General features: G+C 48.3%; 12 non-coding genes and 13 pseudogenes across 12 annotated transcripts; all 25 read left to right on the forward strand.

Moving 5' to 3' along the window:
- Positions 1 to 8103: 8103 nt before the first annotated feature.
- Positions 8104 to 8222, forward strand: LOC135603915 (5S ribosomal RNA; annotated as a pseudogene).
- A 350-nt stretch (positions 8223 to 8572) lies between these two features.
- Positions 8573 to 8691, forward strand: LOC135599988 (5S ribosomal RNA). Its single transcript, XR_010482324.1, has one exon. It is a non-coding gene; the product is annotated as a 5S ribosomal RNA (ribosomal RNA).
- A 350-nt stretch (positions 8692 to 9041) lies between these two features.
- LOC135599297 (5S ribosomal RNA) lies at positions 9042 to 9160 on the forward strand (annotated as a pseudogene).
- Positions 9161 to 9510: 350 nt separating this feature from the next.
- Positions 9511 to 9629, forward strand: LOC135604670 (5S ribosomal RNA; annotated as a pseudogene).
- Positions 9630 to 9979: 350 nt separating this feature from the next.
- Positions 9980 to 10098, forward strand: LOC135599724 (5S ribosomal RNA). Its single transcript, XR_010482068.1, has one exon. It is a non-coding gene; the product is annotated as a 5S ribosomal RNA (ribosomal RNA).
- Positions 10099 to 10447: 349 nt separating this feature from the next.
- Positions 10448 to 10566, forward strand: LOC135604528 (5S ribosomal RNA; annotated as a pseudogene).
- A 350-nt stretch (positions 10567 to 10916) lies between these two features.
- LOC135602287 (5S ribosomal RNA) lies at positions 10917 to 11035 on the forward strand (annotated as a pseudogene).
- Positions 11036 to 11384: 349 nt separating this feature from the next.
- LOC135600586 (5S ribosomal RNA) lies at positions 11385 to 11503 on the forward strand. Its single transcript, XR_010482904.1, has one exon. It is a non-coding gene; the product is annotated as a 5S ribosomal RNA (ribosomal RNA).
- Positions 11504 to 11853: 350 nt separating this feature from the next.
- LOC135604641 (5S ribosomal RNA) lies at positions 11854 to 11972 on the forward strand (annotated as a pseudogene).
- Positions 11973 to 12322: 350 nt separating this feature from the next.
- Positions 12323 to 12441, forward strand: LOC135602660 (5S ribosomal RNA; annotated as a pseudogene).
- Positions 12442 to 12791: 350 nt separating this feature from the next.
- LOC135600810 (5S ribosomal RNA) lies at positions 12792 to 12910 on the forward strand. Its single transcript, XR_010483124.1, has one exon. It is a non-coding gene; the product is annotated as a 5S ribosomal RNA (ribosomal RNA).
- A 350-nt stretch (positions 12911 to 13260) lies between these two features.
- LOC135603703 (5S ribosomal RNA) lies at positions 13261 to 13379 on the forward strand (annotated as a pseudogene).
- A 350-nt stretch (positions 13380 to 13729) lies between these two features.
- LOC135602417 (5S ribosomal RNA) lies at positions 13730 to 13848 on the forward strand (annotated as a pseudogene).
- Positions 13849 to 14023: 175 nt separating this feature from the next.
- On the forward strand, positions 14024 to 14142 carry LOC135603535 (5S ribosomal RNA; annotated as a pseudogene).
- A 350-nt stretch (positions 14143 to 14492) lies between these two features.
- LOC135600072 (5S ribosomal RNA) lies at positions 14493 to 14611 on the forward strand. The gene has a single exon (XR_010482405.1). It is a non-coding gene; the product is annotated as a 5S ribosomal RNA (ribosomal RNA).
- A 349-nt stretch (positions 14612 to 14960) lies between these two features.
- Positions 14961 to 15079, forward strand: LOC135600613 (5S ribosomal RNA). The gene has a single exon (XR_010482931.1). It is a non-coding gene; the product is annotated as a 5S ribosomal RNA (ribosomal RNA).
- A 350-nt stretch (positions 15080 to 15429) lies between these two features.
- On the forward strand, positions 15430 to 15548 carry LOC135603339 (5S ribosomal RNA; annotated as a pseudogene).
- Positions 15549 to 15898: 350 nt separating this feature from the next.
- On the forward strand, positions 15899 to 16016 carry LOC135603641 (5S ribosomal RNA; annotated as a pseudogene).
- Positions 16017 to 16191: 175 nt separating this feature from the next.
- On the forward strand, positions 16192 to 16310 carry LOC135599679 (5S ribosomal RNA). Its single transcript, XR_010482025.1, has one exon. It is a non-coding gene; the product is annotated as a 5S ribosomal RNA (ribosomal RNA).
- Positions 16311 to 16659: 349 nt separating this feature from the next.
- On the forward strand, positions 16660 to 16778 carry LOC135602315 (5S ribosomal RNA). Its single transcript, XR_010483972.1, has one exon. It is a non-coding gene; the product is annotated as a 5S ribosomal RNA (ribosomal RNA).
- A 349-nt stretch (positions 16779 to 17127) lies between these two features.
- LOC135602857 (5S ribosomal RNA) lies at positions 17128 to 17246 on the forward strand (annotated as a pseudogene).
- Positions 17247 to 17596: 350 nt separating this feature from the next.
- LOC135601204 (5S ribosomal RNA) lies at positions 17597 to 17715 on the forward strand. The gene has a single exon (XR_010483505.1). It is a non-coding gene; the product is annotated as a 5S ribosomal RNA (ribosomal RNA).
- A 349-nt stretch (positions 17716 to 18064) lies between these two features.
- LOC135600232 (5S ribosomal RNA) lies at positions 18065 to 18183 on the forward strand. The gene has a single exon (XR_010482558.1). It is a non-coding gene; the product is annotated as a 5S ribosomal RNA (ribosomal RNA).
- A 350-nt stretch (positions 18184 to 18533) lies between these two features.
- Positions 18534 to 18652, forward strand: LOC135601556 (5S ribosomal RNA). The gene has a single exon (XR_010483847.1). It is a non-coding gene; the product is annotated as a 5S ribosomal RNA (ribosomal RNA).
- A 350-nt stretch (positions 18653 to 19002) lies between these two features.
- LOC135604285 (5S ribosomal RNA) lies at positions 19003 to 19121 on the forward strand. Its single transcript, XR_010484211.1, has one exon. It is a non-coding gene; the product is annotated as a 5S ribosomal RNA (ribosomal RNA).
- Positions 19122 to 19192: the final 71 nt, after the last annotated feature.

Consider the following 19192-nt stretch of genomic DNA (forward strand, 5'->3'; position numbering starts at 1 on the left):
AGTTTGCTTACAATCGTTCTATGCATCATAGTATTGGTAAGAGTCCTTTTGAGGTAGTTTATGGTGCTAATCCTGCTGGTCCTTTGGACTTAATCCCTCACTCTATAACAAAGCAATTTAGTGGAGATGCTGATGAAAGAGCTAAAGAAGCTGCATTAGGGTGTGAAAGCAACCATTGAGAAGCAAAATGAGAGGTACATGCATGCTGCCAACAAACACAGAAAACATGTGGAGTTTAATGCAGGTGATTTGGTCTGGATTCATCTTGTAATATCCCTCACTTTTGAAAATTATTAATAAAGATTTATTTATAAATCGGAGGACCTATATGTAAATATGAAAATTTCAAGGACTAAACTGTTAAGTTGTAAAAAGAAGAAAAATAAAGAAAACCAAAAATTTCGGTTTTATCCCACCGCCTCCCATGCTCTCTCTGTTTCTTCGAGAAACAGAGAGAAGCGGTGGGGCGTGGGGAGAAGAAGAAGAGAAGTAGAGGGAGAAGAGAAGAAGAGGGAAAAGAAGAGAGGAAGAAGAGGGAGAAGAGAAAAAAAAAAAGAAGAAGTAGAAGAGAGAGAAGATGGAGAGGAGGAAGAGAGGCAGCTGCAGCAGCTAGGGCTGCAGCACCTCTGTTTTCCGCAGGTGGAAACAGAGGAGAGGATGTGTGGGGCGTTGAGGATGAAAAGGGAAGAAGAAGAAGAAGAAGAAGAAGAAGAAGAAGAAGGAGACGAAGAGAGGAGGATAGTTGCGGCAAGGCTGCAGCGAGGAGGTGTGTGGCGTTGGGGAGGAAAAGGGAAGAGGAGAAGAAGAGAAGGAGAAGAAGAGGGAAAAGAGAGGGACGAGGGAGAGGAGCGAGAGGTGGCAGCAGCTAGGGCTGCAACACCTCTGTTTCCTGCAGGTGGGAACAGAGAAGAGGTGTGGGGCGTTCGAAGAGGAGAAGAAGAAGAAGAGGAAGAGAAGAAGAAGAGGAAGCAGGAGAAGAGGTTGTGATAGCTCTGTTTCCTCACAACCTCTGTTTCCTGCAGAGGAAACAGAGGAGAGGGTGTGTGTGACGTCGGGGAGAAGAAGGGGAGGAAGGAGAAGAAGAGAAGAAGAAGAAAGGAAGGAGAAGGAAGAGGAGAGGGGAAAGAAGCAGCTGCGGCTGCGGCTGTGGCAGCTGCAGCTGTGGCAGGGAAAGAGGAAGAGGAAGGAACAAGGGAAGGAGAAGAAGAAGAGAAGGGGAAGAAGGGGCTGCGGCTGCGGCTGCGGCGATGGCAGCTGCAGCTGGAAGAGAAGAAGGAGAGGAAGATTAGCAGGGGAAGAGGAAGAGGCTGCGGTTGTGGTGGCTGCAGCCATGGTTGCGACTGCGACTGCGGCAGTTGCAGCTGGGAAAGAAAAGAAAGGAAAGGGGAAAAAGGGGCTGCGGACGGGGATTGCGGCCGCAGTGGCAGCGACTGCGTATGCAGCAGTTATGTCTGCGAGAGAAGGGAGGAAGGAAGTTAGTGCGGTGTAAGGGGCTGCGATTGTGGCAGCGGCAGCGGCGGCGGTTGTGGCAGCTGCGTTTGGGAAAGAAAAAGAAGGAATGAGAGTAAGAGAGAGCAGGTGACTGTGCCTCGATGTTCGACACGTGGTGTAGTTGCGAAGAAAGGAAGAAAACGGGAGCACAAAACGAAATAGAGAGAGGGCACGAAGGAAAAGTAGAAGGATTTGGGCTGGCACCTTCTTTGGATCTTCGGATCGAAATCCTTGAAAGGCAAGTTTCCCGCTTGTTTCAATCCTTTCTATTGCAAGTTCCCTGTTCGTTTCTCCTATAATTGCTCTGATATGTCTTATTGCAAGTTCCCTGATCGTTTCTCCTATAATTGCTCTGATATGTCTTATTGCAAGTTTCCTGATCTTTCCTCACTGCCAATTTTATCTCCACATTTGCTTTGAATATGAGGAACTTTGAATTGTTCTAGCCTTGCATTTGATATATCTCCTGTTTAGACGTAACGATTCGAATCTGTGCAACTTCTGAGATTCTGATCTTTTGATACCAAGACTTTGTGGAAACTCTGATTTGTTCAAAACTGATTTCATTGGAAACTAGACTCGTAGATCTTTCTTTGATATATGGATTGAAAGATTTGGAATCCAAACACCTGCCCAGTTATCTGTTGAATCTGACATTATGAATTCTGCCAACAGAGATTTTGTTCTACGACACTTGCTTACCAAATCATTTGTAACTCTCTCTGTTGGATAGCTCAATTCATATGAAGCCTGTCTTATCTGAAAGTATAATCCAATGATTATTTCTGAGTAAATTGGAGCACGATTGATAGTTTGAATCATTTGTTCAATGTGCCTTCTGTATTCTGCCAGAAATCGAGCTTTGGTCGATTTCTCATAATCTGGTTTCATTCCTTTGGAAATTGATATCCTTTAGTTTTCTTATTCAATTGAGCTTATATTACTGCTTTGAATTCTTGTATACTCTTGTCCTTAAAATTATTGCATTCTTGAAAACTGTTGTGTAACGTTTATGCTATATCGTATTGACTCATATAGGCACATGTATATCCTATTGTTCCGCATTTGCTTTCGATATGTGCCTATTCCAGTTTCATTCCTTTGGACATTGAATTCATCAAATCTTCTTATTGAATTGAGTTATATGTGATTGCTTGGATTCCATATGTGCCCTTGCTTTTAATTCCTTTCAAATCTGAATATACTTGTGAAAGATTATTGCTTACTTCGGATTGACTCGTAAAGGCACATGTACGCTTTGTTGTTCCGCGTGTGCTTCCGATATATGCTACTTATTGTTGAAACTGCCCCTTTTGTACTCTGGTGTGTGGGATTGTCTGGACCTTTGCCAGAAATGGTAAAGGGTATGCGCTGATTTGCCCGCTTTGTGGGGTCCCGCTATGTGGGATATTCTGGTATGCGCTTATTTGCCCGCTTTGTGGGGTCCCGCTATGTGGGATATTGCTTAGAGCCTGCGTTGCTCTGCCGGCCCCCTTTGACTTCACCTAGACGTGGGTGGATGGAGCTCCCAGACGTGGGAGACTTTTGTCAGGTGGTCATTCAGAAATGGATGAATCACATTCTGACTGAGATCCCACTACACCTTCTGTATGTTTGATATGATATCCAGAGCTTTGGTTATGTGTTTCTATACATGCTTTGGATAAGATTGATATGTTTGCAACGTCAAAGACGACGTTTGAGCTTCTGTACGATATGTGTTTTTGTTATGCTCTGAAATGCTTCATTCACTGATAATATGCTTCGAAATGTTCCATATGTCGTTGATATGCTCCGGAACATTTCATCTGCCATTGATATGCTCCAATTACTCTGTGCTCCATTTGCTATGAACTGATATGTTCTGAAATGTCCTATCTGCCATTGATAAGCTCCGATATGTTTCCTTTGTTACTGATATGCTCCAATTACTCTGTGCTCCATTTGGTATGGACTGATATGTTCTGAAATGTCCTATCTGCCATTGATATGTTCCAATTACTCTGTGCTCCATTTGCTATGAACTGATATGTTCTGAAATGTCCTATCTGCCATTGATATGTTCCAATTACTCTGTGCTCCATTTGCTATGAACTGATATGTTCTGAAATGTCCTATCTGCCATTGATAAGCTCCGATATGTTTCCTTTGTTACTGATATGCTCCAATTACTCTGTGATCCATTTGCTATGAACTGATATATTCTGAAATGTCCTATCTGCCATTGATATGTTCCAATTACTCTGTGCTCCATTTGCTATGAACTGATATGTTCTGAAATGTCCTATCTGCCATTGATAAGCTCCGATATGTTTCCTTTGTTACTGATATGCTCCAATTACTCTGTGCTCCATTTGCTATGAACTGATATGTTCTGAAATGTCCTATCTGCCATTGATATGTTCCAATTACTCTATGCTCCATTCGTTATGGATCAAATATGTTTGAATGACATGATACGTATGATTTGGTATCTATTGAGATGGTATCCTTGAGAATTTTTGTATTCTGCCGTGCATTATGATACCTTACTCATTTCAAACCGTTCCTTTTGTTCTGAATATGCTTTGTCACTTGCTGAGCCGTTTTTGGCTCACTTCGTTGTTATATAAATCTTTCAGGTCAGCTTGTCACTCTTCGAGATGTTTGATTTGGGCTGAGGCAGTGGATAGCTATTCAGAATGATGGGCAAGTCTGGTTAGTTATTATGATATTGTTGTATAAGTATATTTTGTATGTAATGAAATGTTGTCGATGAACCGAAATGGATATACTGTGTCAAAGTGTTAGAAGATCTCTCTTATTTGGAATTTCGGAATGTTAAGTCTAGTTTATGATGATATGAACTCGTGGTGAATAATTGGAGTTCTGGTTGTATAATTTATTTAGCTTATGGATTTAAAAATGTTATTCATGTTTGTCAAGTTGGCTTGGGTTGCCATAAATGTGAATTATCGAGTGATGTGATATATGATTTTAAAATGCACAGGTTTTATGGATGTGAATTTGATTGAATGTTTTTCAGTGTCCTCAAACGTTAGTTTGGATCCTGGATGGATTGGTCTGTGTTGAAATTGTTATAAAAATTATGGATATTTTGAGGGGCGTGACACATCTAAGGAAGGAGAGGTTTCCACCGGGCAAATTTGGAAAATTGAAACCAAAGGCTGATGGTCCATTCAAGGTGCTTAAGAGAATTGGCAGAAATGCTTATGAGATAGAGCTACCTGAAGATTACGGAGTATCCCCAACATTTAATGTGGCTGATTTGAGTCCTTTTTATAATCATGTTGATGAATCAAACGAAGACTTGAGGACAAGTCTCATTCAACCGAGGGAGATTGACACGGGAGTGTCTAATTTACTACAATCTGATTATATGAGCCTTGATTATGATCTAGTATCTTTTTCAGTCAATAATGATGCCTCATAATCTTTATCTCAGCACACTAAAAAATGACAGCTCATCAGCATATTCTCTACACAAAGTTAAAGCTGTTTCAAGGTGCTTTTCTTTAAGACAAAGGAATGCATTAAAGGAGTTGGTTGGCAGCTGTGAACATTTCTTCATTACCAATGAGTGCATTAAAATAGTTGGTTAGAAGCTGTAAACACTTAATTTCGAAATTCCCTATGCATGAAGGGTTGTTTCATGCACTAGTATTTATTTTGGTGTTTAGGACTTAGAAAGGACTTTAGAAACTGATGATATCTGGGCAGAAGCTCTTAGAGAACCCCTTAAACTCTGTATCTCTTGGATGCGTCCTTGAGTGGTGAGTCTTTTATTTTCTAGTTCTGTATCCTCGTTTAATTTCCGTTGGGTGGTGAACTTTCTGTATCCCATTGCGATTTTAAACTTGGTGGTGAGCTATATTTCGTTTTACCGAAGTTTCTTCAAGAGTTCGTTCATTGCCTTCTGTGATATTTTCTATCTGTACAACTGTTCTATTGGTATTCTTTCGAAATCCATTCTGCATTTTTACCCTCCCCGGTATCAAAAACATTCAGATCAAAATTTCACTTTTATAATCTACCAATTCATAACCCTGTGCACTTCATAAACATAGCACACATCACTCGATAATTCATACAGTCTAAACTCAACTCATCAAAATAATAACCACAAAATAAATCCACAAGTGGGGAAATCTGTGCAATCACCAAAATCAACGATTTACCATATGTTCATATCATTACACGAATTTAACTTAACATTCTAAAACCCTATACATGAGGGATTCTTTAACTTACACAAAATCCACAGGTTTAGATTCATAGTCACATTTCATTAGATGCAAGGTAGTTTATACAACAACTACATATATGCTAACAAAAGTTCTGCCCAAAGTCTTCTAAACTTTCCACTGCCTCAGCCCAACCATAACATTTAAGCAAGCAATACGCTATCCTGAAAAATTTATCAACAAACGGGGTGAGCATAAAGAGCTCAGCAAGTGACTAACATATCCATATCAAAATAGTACAATTTCCAAAGAGATACAGTTTCAAAACACAAAGCAGAATATACGATTTCGTAAACATAATATCATTAGGAGCAGAAACACAATTGTCCTTTCAATCTTACATATTTGGTTCCTGACAGATGGGGCATAGAGTAATTGGAGCATATCAGAAACAAGGAAACATATCGGAGCTTATCAATGGCATATGAAATGTTCCAAAGCATATCAACGGCATATGGAACATTACGAAGCAAAATCAACAGTGAATGAAGCATTTCATAGCATATCAAACACAGATATCGTACAGAAGCTCAAACGTCATCCTTGACGTTGCAATCTTATCATTCGTATCCAGAGCATAAACATAAATAACTCACCAAAACTCTGGATGTCATATCAAACATATAGAGGGTGTAGTGGGATCTCCGTCAGAATGTGATTCATCCATTTCTGAATGACCACCTGACAAAAGTCTCCCACGTCTGGGAGCTCCATCCACCCACGTCTAGGTGAAGTCAAAGGGGGCCGGCCGAGCATCGCAGGCTCTAAGCACATACCCACATAGTGGGCAACAAGCGCATACCCTTTACCATTTCTGGCAAAGGTCCAGAATATCCCACATAACGGGACCCCACATAGCGGGCAATAAGCGCATACCCTTTACCATTACTGGCAAAGGTCCAGACAATCCCACACACCAGAGTACAAAAGGGCAGTTTCAACAACAAGTAGCATATATCGGAAGCACACGCGGAACAACGAAGCTTACATGTGCCTTTTTAAGAACAATATGACGCAAGGAACAAATCTCTCACAAATGTATTCATATAAGAAAGGAAAATGGAAGCAAGAGTGTACAGGGAATCCAATTATATTTAGCTCAATTCAAGTAAGAAGGTTAGACGAATTCAAGTATCCAAAGGAATGGAACAAAATACGCGAAATCGACCAAAGCTCGATTTCGGACAGAATTCCAATGGCACATCAAACAAATATTTCAGAATAACAATTATGCTCCAATACCCATAAGAAGGCTAAGGTCGAACCATATATCAATCTATATTCTGATGGAACAGATTTCATATGAAACAGGGCTCCCAACACAGAGTTACCTCTGATTTGGTAACACAAGGTCAAAATCACAATCACTGTTTTGCAGAATTTATAGGGTCGGATTCAACAGATGATAGGGTGGGCAATTGAACTCCAAAATTTTCAACCTATAAGTAAAAATAAATATTTTCAAGTCTAGTTTCAAATAAAATCAGTTTGGTACAAATCAGAATTTTCAACAGGGAGTTATAGGCATTTTAGTATCGAAAGGTCAGAAATCTTGAACCCTGTTTTACAGCGTCTATAGGCTCATTTGAAAGAGATGTTTGGGTAAGTATTCGGTGTCCAAAATTTACAAAATCAGTGTCAAAAGAAAGATATAAGAGTCTAATTTCAAACAAAATAGTTCTTGCCTAAATTCACATTTTGTACTAAAACTTATAGCTGAAACAGTGTATAGGGGTTAGTTTACCGAAAATATTTCAGAATCCATGGTTCTATGTCCAAAGAGAAACATATTAGTTTCTAAATAGAAATCTTTCAATTTATTTTGGATCAACATAAAAACAGAGTCTAATACTTCTGTAGGATGGGGTTAGAACACTTGCCTTTGGAAATTTTGACCCGAAGTGAAAAGATTAAAGCAAGAACCCTAAAAGCCCCAATTTTTGTTTCTCTTCTTCTTCTTCTTCTTCTTCTTCTTCTTCTTCTTCTTCTTCTTCTTCTTCATTCTTTCTTTCTTTCTTTCTTTCCCTGATCACCCACAAGCTGCCTTCTCTGCTTCCTTAAGAACGAAGGCAGAGAAGCGTAAGCGGTGGGATTTGTCATTTGGTGCATTTTGCAGTTTAGTCCTTGTTTTTATCATATTCACGATTAGGTCCTTAGGGTTTACATATAAGTCCTCAGATTCTTTTTTTTTTTTTTTTTTAACAGATCTCCCAAACCTTAAAAATAAGTTACCTCGGATTCATACTCTATTTCTACCTCTTGTCAATTAAAATAGATGCTTACATTATCACCAGAAATTTATACGAACATTCGGAAATGAGGGGTGTTACACGACGTGCACATAGGCGAAGGACGAAGCACGCGAAACGGGTGCGATAATGCCAGAACTAAAGCACCGGATCCCATCAGAACTCCGAAGTTAAGCGGGCTTTAGAGAGAGTAGTACTAGGATTGGTGACCCCTTGGGAAGTCCTCGAGTTGCACTCCTTTTTGCGTCCCGAGATACGAAACATCTCCCGTAGACCTCCGAGACGATTGTTTTGGGGCTCGGAATTTACCGTGATAGCTACGCAGTCAGTATCGTGGGGCTCAGAGAGAGCTTTCCGGATTGGGGTCGCAATAGCGATTCCGAAATCGTTATAGAAAGTGCCGATGGTTTCGACGCGCGCTTGCCGTGACCGATACGCAGTCGTTGGGCTAGGGCTCTGAGAGAGCTTGCAATAGGGATTTCGTAAACGTTCGAGAAAGCGCCGACGGTTTCGTGACGGGCAAGAGGCTCCGGACATTGATGCGCCGGCCGCGACGTGCACATAGGCGAGGGACGAAGCACGCGAAACGGGTGCGATAATGCCAGCACTAAAGCACCGGATCCCATCAGAACTTCGAAGTTAAGCGTACTTTGGAGAGAGTAGTACTAGGATGGGTGACCCCCTGGGAAGTCCTCGTGTTGCACTCCTTTTTGTGTCCCGAGATACGAAACATCTCCCGTAGACCTCCGAGACGATTGTTTTCGGGCTCGGAATTTGCCGTGACCGCTACGCAGTTAGTATCGTGGGGCTCGGAGAGAGCTTTCCGGATTGGGGTGGCAATAGCGATTCCGAGATCGTTCTAGAAAGTGCCGATGGTTTCGACGCGCACTTGCCGAGACCGATACGCAGTCGTTGGGCTAGGGCTCGGAGAGAGCTTGCAATAGGGATTTCGTGAACGTTCGAGAAAGCGCCGATGGTTTCGTGACGGGCAAGAGGCTCCGGACGTTGATGCGGCGGCCGCGACGTGCACATAGGCGAAGGACGAAGCACGCGAAACGGGTGCGATAATGCCAGAACTAAAGCACCGGAGCCCATCAAAACTCCGAAGTTAAGCGTGCTTTAGAGAGTGTAGTACTAGGATTGGTGACCCCCTGAGGAGTCCTCGTGTTGCACTCCTTTTTGCGTCCCGATAGACGAAACATCTCCCGTAGACCTCCGAGACGATTGTTTTGGGGCTCGGAATTTACCATGACTGCTTCGCAGTTAATATCGTGGGGCTCGGAGAGAGCTTTCCGGATTGGGGTGGCAATAGCGATTCCGAGATCGTTCTAGAAAGTGCCGATGGTTTCGACGCACGCTTGCCGTGACCGATACGCAGTCGTTGGGCTAGGGCTCGGAGAGAGCTTGCAATAGGGATTTCGTGAACATTCGAGAAAGCGCCGATGGTTTCGTGACGGGCAAGAGGCTCCGGACATTGATGCGCCGTCCACGACGTGCACATAGGCGAAGGATGAAGCACGCGAAACGGGAGCGATAATGCCAGAACTAAAGCACCGGATCCCACCAGAACTCCGAAGTTAAGCGTGATTTAGAGAGAGTAGTACTAGGATTGGTGACCCCCTGGGAAGTCCTCGAGTTGCACTCCTTTTTGACTCCCGAGATACGAAACATCTCCCGTAGACCTCCGAGACGATTGTTTCGGGACTCGGAATTTGCCGTGACCGCTACGCAGTCAGTATCGTGGGGCTCGGAGAGAGATTTTCGGTTTGGGGTCACAATAGCGATTCTGAAATCGTTCTACAAAGTGCTGATGGTTTCGACGCGCGCTTGCCGTGACCGATACGCAGTCGTTGGGCTAGGGCTCGGAGAGAGCTTGCAATAGGGATTTCGTGAACGTTCGAGAAAGCGCCGACGGTTTCGTGACGGGCAAGAGGCTCCGGACATTTATGCGCCGGCCGCGACGTGTACATAGGCGAGGGACGAAGCACGCGAAACAGGTGCGATAATGCCAGCACTAAAGCACCGGATCCCATCAGGACTCCGAAGTTAAGCGTGCTTTGTCGAGAGTAGTACTAGGATGGGTGACCCCCAGGGAAGTCCTCGTGTTGCACTCCTTTTTGCGTCCCGAGATACGAAACATCTCCCGTAGACCTCCTAGACGATTGTTTGGGGCCCGTAATTTGCCGTGACAGTTACGCAGTCAGTATCGTGGGGCTCGGAGAGAGCTTCCCAGATTGGGATCGCAATAGCGATTCCGAGATCGTTCTAGAAAGTGCCGATGGTTTCGACGCCCGCTTGCCATGACCGATACGCAGTCGTTGGGCTAGGGCTCGGAGAGAGCTTGCAATAGGGATTTCGTGAACGTTCGAGAAAGCGCCGATGGTTTCGTGATGGGCAAGAGGCTCCGGACGTTGATGCGCCGGCCGCGACGTGCACATAGGCGAAGGACGAAGCACGCGAAACGGGTGCGATAATGCCAGAACTAAAGCACCGGATCCCATCAGAACTCCGAAGTTTAGCGGGCTTTAGAGAGAGTAGTACTAGGATTGGTGACCCCCTGGGAAGTCCTTGAGTTGCACTCCTTTTTGCGTCCCGAGATACGAAACATCTCCCGTAGACCTCCGAGACGATTGTTTTGGGGCTCGGAATTTGCCATGACCGCTACGCAGTCTGTATCGTCGGGCTCGGAGAGATCTTTCCGGATTGGGGTCGCAATAGCGATTACGAAATCGTTCTACAGAGTGCCGATGGTTTCGACGCGCGCTTGCCGTGACCGATGCGCAGTCGTTGGGCTAGGGCTCGGAGAGAGCTTGCAATAGGGATTTCGTGAACGTTCGAGAAAGCGCCGACGGTTTTGTGACGGGCAAGAGGCTCCGGACGTTAATGCGCCGGCCGTGACGTGCACATAGGCGAGGGATGAAGCACGCGAAACGGGTGCGATAATGCAAGCACTAAAGCACCGGATCCCATCAGAATTTCGAAGTTAAGCGTACTCTGGAGAGAGTAGTACTAGGATGGGTGACCCCCTGGGAAGTCGTAGTGTTGCACTCCTTTTTGCGTCCCGAGATACGAAACATCTCCCGTAGACCTCCGAGACGATTGTTTTGGGGCTCGGAATTTGCCGTGACCGCTACGCAGTTAGTATCGTGGGGCTCGGAGAGAGCTTTCCGGATTGGGGTCGCAATAGCGATTCCGAGATCGTTCTAGAAAGTGCCGATGGTTTCGACGCGCGCTTGCCGTGACCGATACGCAGTCGTTGGGCTAGGGCTCGGAGAGAGCTTGCAATAGGATTTCGTGAAAGTTCGAGAAAGCGCCGAAGGTTTCGTGACGGGCAAGGGGCTCCGGACGTTGTTGCGGCGGCCGCGACGTGCACATAGGCGAAGGACGAAGCACGCAAAACGGGTGCGATAATGCCAGAACTAAAGCACCGGATCCCATCAAAACTCCGAAGTTAAGCGTGCTTTGTCGAGAGTAGTACTAGGATGGGTGACCCCCGGGGAAGTCCTCGTGTTGCACTCCTTTTTGCGTCCCGAGATACGAAACAACTCCCGTAGACCTCCGAGACGATTGTTTTGGGGCTCGGAATTTGCCGTGACAGCTACACAGTCAGTATCGTGGGGCTCGGAGAGAGCTTTCCGGATTGGGGTGGCAATAGCGATTCCGAGATCGTTCCAGAAAGTGTCGTTGGTTTCGACGCGCGTTTGTCGTGACTGATACACAGTCGTTGGGCTAGGGCTCGGAGAGAGTTTGCAATAGGGATTTCGTGAACGTTCGAAAAAGCACCGACGGTTTCGTGACGGGCAAAAGGCTCCGGACGTTGATGCGCCGGCCGCGACGTGCACATAGGCGAGGGATGAAGCACGTGAAACTGGTACCATAATGCCAGCACTAAAGCACCGGATCCCATCAGAAATTCGAAGTTAAGCGTACTTTGGAGAGAGTAGTACTAGGATGGTGGACCCCTTGGGAAGTCCTCGTGTTGCACTCCTTTTTGCGTCCCGAGATACGAAACATCTCCTATAAACCTCCGTGACGATTGTTTTGGGGCTCGGATTTTGCCGTGACCGCTACGCAGTCAGTATCGTGGGACTCGTAGAGAGCTTTCCGGATTGGGGTCGCAATAGCGATTCCGAAATTGTTCTAGAAAGTGCTGATGGTTTCAACGCGCGCTTGCCGTGACAGATACGCAGTCGTTGGGCTAGGGCTCGGAGAGAGCTTGCTATAGGGATTTCGTGAACGTTCGAGAAAGCGCCGACGGTTTCGTGACGGGCAAGAGGCTCCGGACGTTGATGCGCCGGCTGCGACGTGCACATAGGCGAGGGACGAAGCACGCGAAACGGGTGCGATAATGCCAGCACTAAAGCACCGGATCCAATCAGAAGTTCGAAGTTAAGCGTACTTTGGAGAGAGTAGTACTAGGATGGGTGACCCCCTGGGAAGTCCTCGTGTTGCACTCCTTTTTGCGTCTCGAGATACGAAACATCTCCCGTAGACCTCCGAGACGATTGTTTTGGGGCTCGGAATTTGCCGTGACCGCTACGCAGTCAGTATCGTGGGGCTCGGAGAGAGCTTTCCGGATTGGGGTCGCAATAGCGATTCCGAGATCGTTCTAGAAAGTGCCGATGGTTTCGACGCGCGCTTGCCGTGACCGATACACAGTCGTTGGGCTAGGGCTCGGAGAGAGCTTACAAAAGGGATTTTGTGAACGTTCGAGAAAGCGCCGATGGTTTCGTGAGGGGCAAGAGGCTCCGGATGTTGATGCGCCGGCCGCGACGTGCACATAGGCGAGGGACGAAGCACGCGAAATGGGTGCGATAATGCCAGCACTAAAGCACCGGATCCCATCAGAACTTCGATGTTAAGCGTACTTTGGAGAGAGTAGTACTAGGATGGGTGACCCCCTGGGAAGTCCTCGTGTTGCACTCCTTTTTGCGTCCAGAGATACGAAACATCTCCCGTAGACCTCCGAGACGATTGTTTCGGGGCTCGGAATTTGCCGTGACCGTTACGCAGTCAGTATCGTGGGGCTCGGAGAGAGATTTCCGGTTTGGGGTCACAATAGCGATTCCGAGTTCGTTCTAGAAAGTGCCGATGGTTTTGACGCGTGCTTGCTGTGACCGATACGCAGTCGTTGGGCAAGGGCTCGGAGAGAGCTTGCAATAGGGATTTTGTGAACATTCGAGAAAGCGCCGACGATTTTGTGACGGGCAAGAGGCTCCGGATATTGATGCGCCGGCCGCGACGTGCACATCGGCGAGGGACGAAGCATGCGAAACAGGTGCGATAATGCCAGCACTAAAGCATCGGATCCCATCAGAACTCCGAAGTTAAGCGTGCTTTAGAGAGAGTAGTACTAGGATGGGTGAGCACCTTCGAAGTCCTCATGTTGCACTCCTTTTTGCGTTCCGAGATACGAAACATCTCCCGTAGACCACCGAGACGATTGTTTTGGGGCTCGGAATTTGCCGTGATCGCTACGCAGTCAGTATCGTGGGACTCGTTGAGAGCTTTCCGGATTGGGGTCGCAATAGCGATTCCGAAATCGTTCTAGAAAGTGCTGATGGTTTCGACGTGCGCTTGCCGTGACCGTTACGCAGTCGTTAGGCTAGGGCTCGGAGAGAGCTTGCAATAGGGATTTCGTGAACGTTCAAGAAAGCGCCGACGGTTTCGTGACGGGCAAGAGGCTCCGGACGTTGATGCGCCGGCCGCGACGTGCACATAGGCGAGGGACGAAGCACGCGAAACGGGTGCGATAATGCCAGCACTAAAGCACCGGATCGCATCAGAAGTTCGAAGTTAAGCGTACTTTGGAGAGAGTAGTACTAGGATGGGTGACCCCCTGGGAAGTCCTCGTGTTGCACTCCTTTTTGCGTCCCGAGATACGAAACATCTTCCGTAGACCTCCAAGACGATTGTTTCGGGGCTCGGAATTTGCCGTGACCGCTACGCAGTCAATATCGTGGGGCTTGGAGAGAGCTTTCCGGACGTTGATGCGCCGGCCGCGACGTGCACATAAGCAAGGGACGAAGCACGCGAAATGGGTGCGATAATGCCAGCACTAAAGCTCCGGATCCTATCAGAAATTCGATGTTAAGCGTACTTTGGAGAGAGTAGTACTAGGATGGGTGACCCCCTGGGAAGTCCTCGTGTTGCACTCCTTTTTGCGTCCCGAGATACGAAACATCTCCCGTAGACCTCCGAGACGAATGATTTGGGGCTCGGAATTTGCCGTGATCGCTATGCAGTCAGTATCGTGGGGCTCGGAGAGAGCTTTCCGGATTGGGGTCGCAATAGCGATTCTGAAATCGTTCTACAAAGTGCTGATGGTTTCGACGCGCGCTTGCCGTGACCGATACGCAGTCGTTGGGCTAGGGCTCGGAGAGAGCTTGCAATAGGGATTTCGTGAACGTTCGAGAAAGCGCCGACGGTTTCGTGATGGGCAAGAGGCTCCGGACATTTATGCGCCGGCCGCGACGTGTACATAGGCGAGGGACGAAGCACGCGAAACAAGTGCGATAATGCCAGCACTAAAGCACCGGATCCCATCAGGACTCCGAAGTTAAGCGTGCTTTGTCGAGAGTAGTACTAGGATGGGTGACCCCCTGGGAAGTCCTCATGTTGCACTCCTTTTTGCGTCCCGAGATACGAAACATCTCCCGTAGACCTCCTAGACGATTGTTTGGGGCCCGTAATTTACCGTGACAGTTATGCAGTCAGTATCCTGGGGCTCGGAAAGAGCTTCCCAGATTGGGGTCGCAATAGCGATTCCGAGATCGTTCGAGAAAGTGCCGATGGTTTCGACGCCCGCTTGCCGTGACCGATACGCAGTCGTTGGGCTAGGGCTCGGAGAGAGCTTGCAATAGGGATTTTGTGAACGTTCGAGAAAGCGCCGATGGTTTCGTGACGGGCAAGAGGCTCCGGCCGTTGATGCGCCAGCCGCGACGTGCACATAGGCGAAGGACGAAGCACGCGAAACGGGTGCGATAATGCAAGCACTAAAGCACCGGATCCCATCAGCAATCCTAAGTTAAGCGTGCTTTGGCGATAGTAGTACTAGGATGGGTGACCCCTTGGGAAGTCCTCGTGTTGCACTCCTTTTTGCGTCCCGAGATACGAAACATCTCCCGTAGACCTCCGAGATGATTGTTTTGGGGCTCGAAATTTACCGTGACTGCTACGCCGTTAGTATCGTGGGGCTCGAAGAGAGCTTTCCGGATTGGGGTGGCAATAGCGATTCCGAGATCGTTCTAGAAAGTGCCGATGGTTTCGACGTGCGCTTGCCGTGACCGATACGCAGCCGTTGGGCTAGGGCTCGGAGAGAGCTTGCAATAAGGATTTTGTGAACGTTCGAGAAAGCGCCGATGGTTTTGTGACGGGCAAGAGGCTCCGGACGTCAATGCGCCGGCCGCGACGTGCACATAGGCGAAGGACGAAGCATGCGAAACGGGTGCGATAATGCCAGAACTAAAGCACCGGATCCCATCAGAACTCTGAAGTTAAGCGTGCTTTAAAGAGAGTAGTACTAGGATTGGTGACCCCCTGGGAAGTCCTCGTGTTGCACTCCTTTTTGCGTCCCGAGATACGAACCATCTCCCGGAGACCTCCGAGACGATTGTTTCGGGGCTCGGAATTTGCCGTGACCACTACGCAGACAGTATCGTGGGGCTCGGAGAGAGCTTTCCGGATTGGGGTCGCAATAGCGATTCCGAAATCATTCTAGAAAGTGCCGATGGTTTCGACGCGCACTTGCCGTGACCGATACGCAGTCGTTGGGCTAGGGCTCGGAGAGAGCTTGCAAAAGGGATTTCGTTAACGTTCGAGAAAGCACCGACGGTTTCATGACGGGCAAGAGGCTCCGGACGTTGATGCGCCGGCCGCGACGTGCACATAGGCGAGGGACGAAGCACGCGAAACGGGTGCGATAATGCCAGCACTAAAGCACCGGATCGCATCAGAAGTTCGAAGTTAAGCGTACTTTGGAGAGAGTAGTACTAGGATGGGTGACCCCTGGGAAGTCCTCGTGTTGCACTCCTTTTTGCGTCCCGAGATACAAAACATCTCCCGTAGACCTCCGAGACGATTGTTTTGGGGCTCGGAATTTGCCGTGACCGCTACGCAGTCAGTATCGTGGGGCTCGGAGAGAGCTTTCCGGACGTTGATACGCCGGCCGCGACGTGAACATAGGCGAGGGACGAAGCACGCGAAATGGGTGCGATAATGCCAGCACTAAAGCACCGGATCCCATCAGCACTCCGAAGTTAAGCGTGCTTTGGCGAGAGTAGTACTAGGATGGGTGACCCCCTGGGAAGTACTCGTGTTGCACTCCTTTTGCGTCTCGAGATACGAAACATCTCCCGTAGACCTCCGAGATGATTGTTTTGGGTCCCGGAATTTGCCGTGACCGCTACGCTGTCAGTATTGTGGGGCTCGGAGAGAGCTTTCCGGATTATGGTCGCAATAGCGATTCCGAGATCGTTCTAGAAAGTGCCGATGGTTTCGACGCGCGCTTGCCGTGACTGATACGCAGTCGTTGGGCTAGGGCTCGGAGAGAGCTTGCAATAGGGATTTCATGAACGTTCGAGAAAGCGCCGACGGTTTCGTGACGGGAAAGAGGCTCCGGACATTGATGCGCCGGCCGCGACGTGTACATAGGCGAGGGACGAAGCACGCGAAACGGGTGCGATAATGCCAGCACTAAAGCACCGGATTCCATCAGAACTCCGAAGTTAAGCGTGCTTTGTCGATAGTAGTACTAGGATGGGTGACCCCCTGGGAAGTCATCGTGTTGCACTCCTTTTTGCGTCCCGAGATACGAAACATCTCCCGTACACCTCCGAGACGATTATTTTGGGGCTCGGAATTTGCCGTCACAGCTACGCAGTCAGTATCGTGGGGCTCGGAGAGAGCTTCCCAGATTAGGTCGCAATAGCGATTCCGAGATCGTTCTAGAAAGTGTCGATGGTTTCGACGCGCGCATGCCGTGACTGATACGCAGTCGTTGGGCTAGGGCTCGGAGAGAGTTTGCAATAGGTATTTCGTGAACGTTCGAGAAAGCACCGACGGTTTCGTGACGGGCAAAAGGCTCCGGACGTTGATGCGCCGGCCGCGACGTGCACATAGGCGAGGGATGAAGCACGTGAAATGGGTGCCATAATGCCAGCACTAAAGCACCGGATCCCATCAGAACTTCAAAGTTAAGCGTACTTTGGAGAGAGTAGTACTAGGATGGTTGACCCCCTGGGAAGTCCTCGTGTTGCACTCCTTTTTGCGTCCCGAGATACGAAACATCTCCCGTAGATCTCCGAGATGATTGTTTCGGGGCTCGGAATTTGCCGTGACCGCTACGCAGTCAGTATCGTGGGGCTCGGAGAGAGCTTTCCGGATTGGGGTCGCAATAGCGATTCCGAAATCGTTCTAGAATGTGCTGATGGTTTCGACGCGCGCTTGCCGTGACCGATACGCAGTCGTTGGGCTAGGGCTCGGAGAGAGCTTGCAATAGGGATTTCGTGTACGTTCGAGAAAGCGCCGACGGTTTCGTGAAGGGCAAGAGGCTCCAGACGTTAATGCGCCGGCCGCGACGTGCACATAGGCGAGGGACGAAGCACGCGAAATGGGTGCGATAATGCCAGCACTAATGCACCGGATCACATTAGAACTTCGAAGTTAAGCGTACTTTGGAGAGAGTAGTACTAGGATGGGTGACCCCCTGGGAAGTCCTCGTGTTGCACTCCTTTTTGCGTACCGAGATACGAAACATCTCCCGTAGACCTCCGAGACGATTGTTTTGGGGCTCGGAATTTGCCGTGACCGCTACGATGTCAGTATCGTGGGGCTCGGAGATAGCTTTCCGAATTGGGGTCGCAATAGCGAGTCCGAGATGGTTCTAGAAAGTGTCGATGGTTTCGACGCGCGCTTGCCGTGACCGATACGCAGTCGTTGGGCTAGGGCTCGGAGAGAGCTTGCAATAGGGATTTCGTGAATGTTCGAGAAAGTACCGACGTTTCGTGACGGGCAAGAGGCTCCGGACATTGATGCGCCGGTCGCGACGTGTACATAGGCGAGGGACGAAGCACGCGAAACGGGTGCGATAATGCCAGCACTAAAGCACCGGATTCCATCAGAACTCCGAAGTTAAGCGTGCTTTGTCGAGAGTAGTACTAGGATGGGTGAACCCCTGGGAAGTCCTCGTGTTGCATTCCTTTTTGCGTCCCGAGATACGAAACATCTCCCGTAGACCTCCGAGACGATTGTTTTGGGGCTCAGAATTTGCCGTGACAGCTACACAATCAGTATCGTGGGGCTCGGAGAGAGCTTCCCAGATTGGGGTCGCAATAGCGATTCCGAGGTCGTTCTAGAAAGTGCCGATGGTTTCGACGCGCGCTTTCCGTGACCGATACGCAGTCGTTGGGCTAGGGCTCTGAGAGAGCTTGCAATAGGGATTTCGTGAACGTTCGAGAAAGCGCCTACGGTTTCGTGATGGGAAAGAGGCTACGGTCATTGATGCGCCGGCCGCGATGTGTACATAGGCGAGGGACGAAGCACGTAAAACAGGTGCGATAATGACAGCACTAAAGCACCGGATTCCATCAGAACTCCGAAGTTAAGCGTGCTTTGTCGAGAGTAGTACGAGGATGGGTGACCCCCTGGGAAGTCCTCGTGTTGCACTCTTTTTTGCGTCCCGAGATACGAAACATCTCCCGTAGACCTCCGAGACGATTGTTTTGGGGCTCGGAATTTGCCATGACAGCTACGCAGTCAGTATCGTGGGGCCCTGAGAGAGCTTCCCAGATTGGGGTCGCAATAGCGATTCCGAGATCATTCTAGAAAGTGCCGATGGTTTCAACGCGCGCTTGCCGTGACCAATACGCAGTCGTTTGGCTAGGGCTCGGAGAGAGCTTGCAATAGGGATTTCGTGAACGTTCGAGAAAGCGCCGACGGTTTCGTGACGGGAAAGAGGCTCCGGACATTGATGCGCCGGCCGCGACGTGTACATAGGCGAGGGACGAAGCACGCGAAATGGGTGCGATAATGCCAGCACTAAAGCACCGGATTCCATTAGAACTCCGAAGTTAAGCGTGTTTTGTCGAGAGTAGTACTAGGATGGGTGACCCCCTGGGAAGTCCTCGTATTGCACTCCTTTTTTCATCCCGAGATACAAAACATCTCCCGTAGACCTCCGAAACGATTGTTTTGGGGTTTGAAATTTGC

Source organism: Musa acuminata, chromosome BXJ2-1, assembly GCF_036884655.1.
Source record: "Musa acuminata AAA Group cultivar baxijiao chromosome BXJ2-1, Cavendish_Baxijiao_AAA, whole genome shotgun sequence".
In the NCBI taxonomy this organism is placed as follows: Eukaryota; Viridiplantae; Streptophyta; class Magnoliopsida; order Zingiberales; family Musaceae; genus Musa; species Musa acuminata.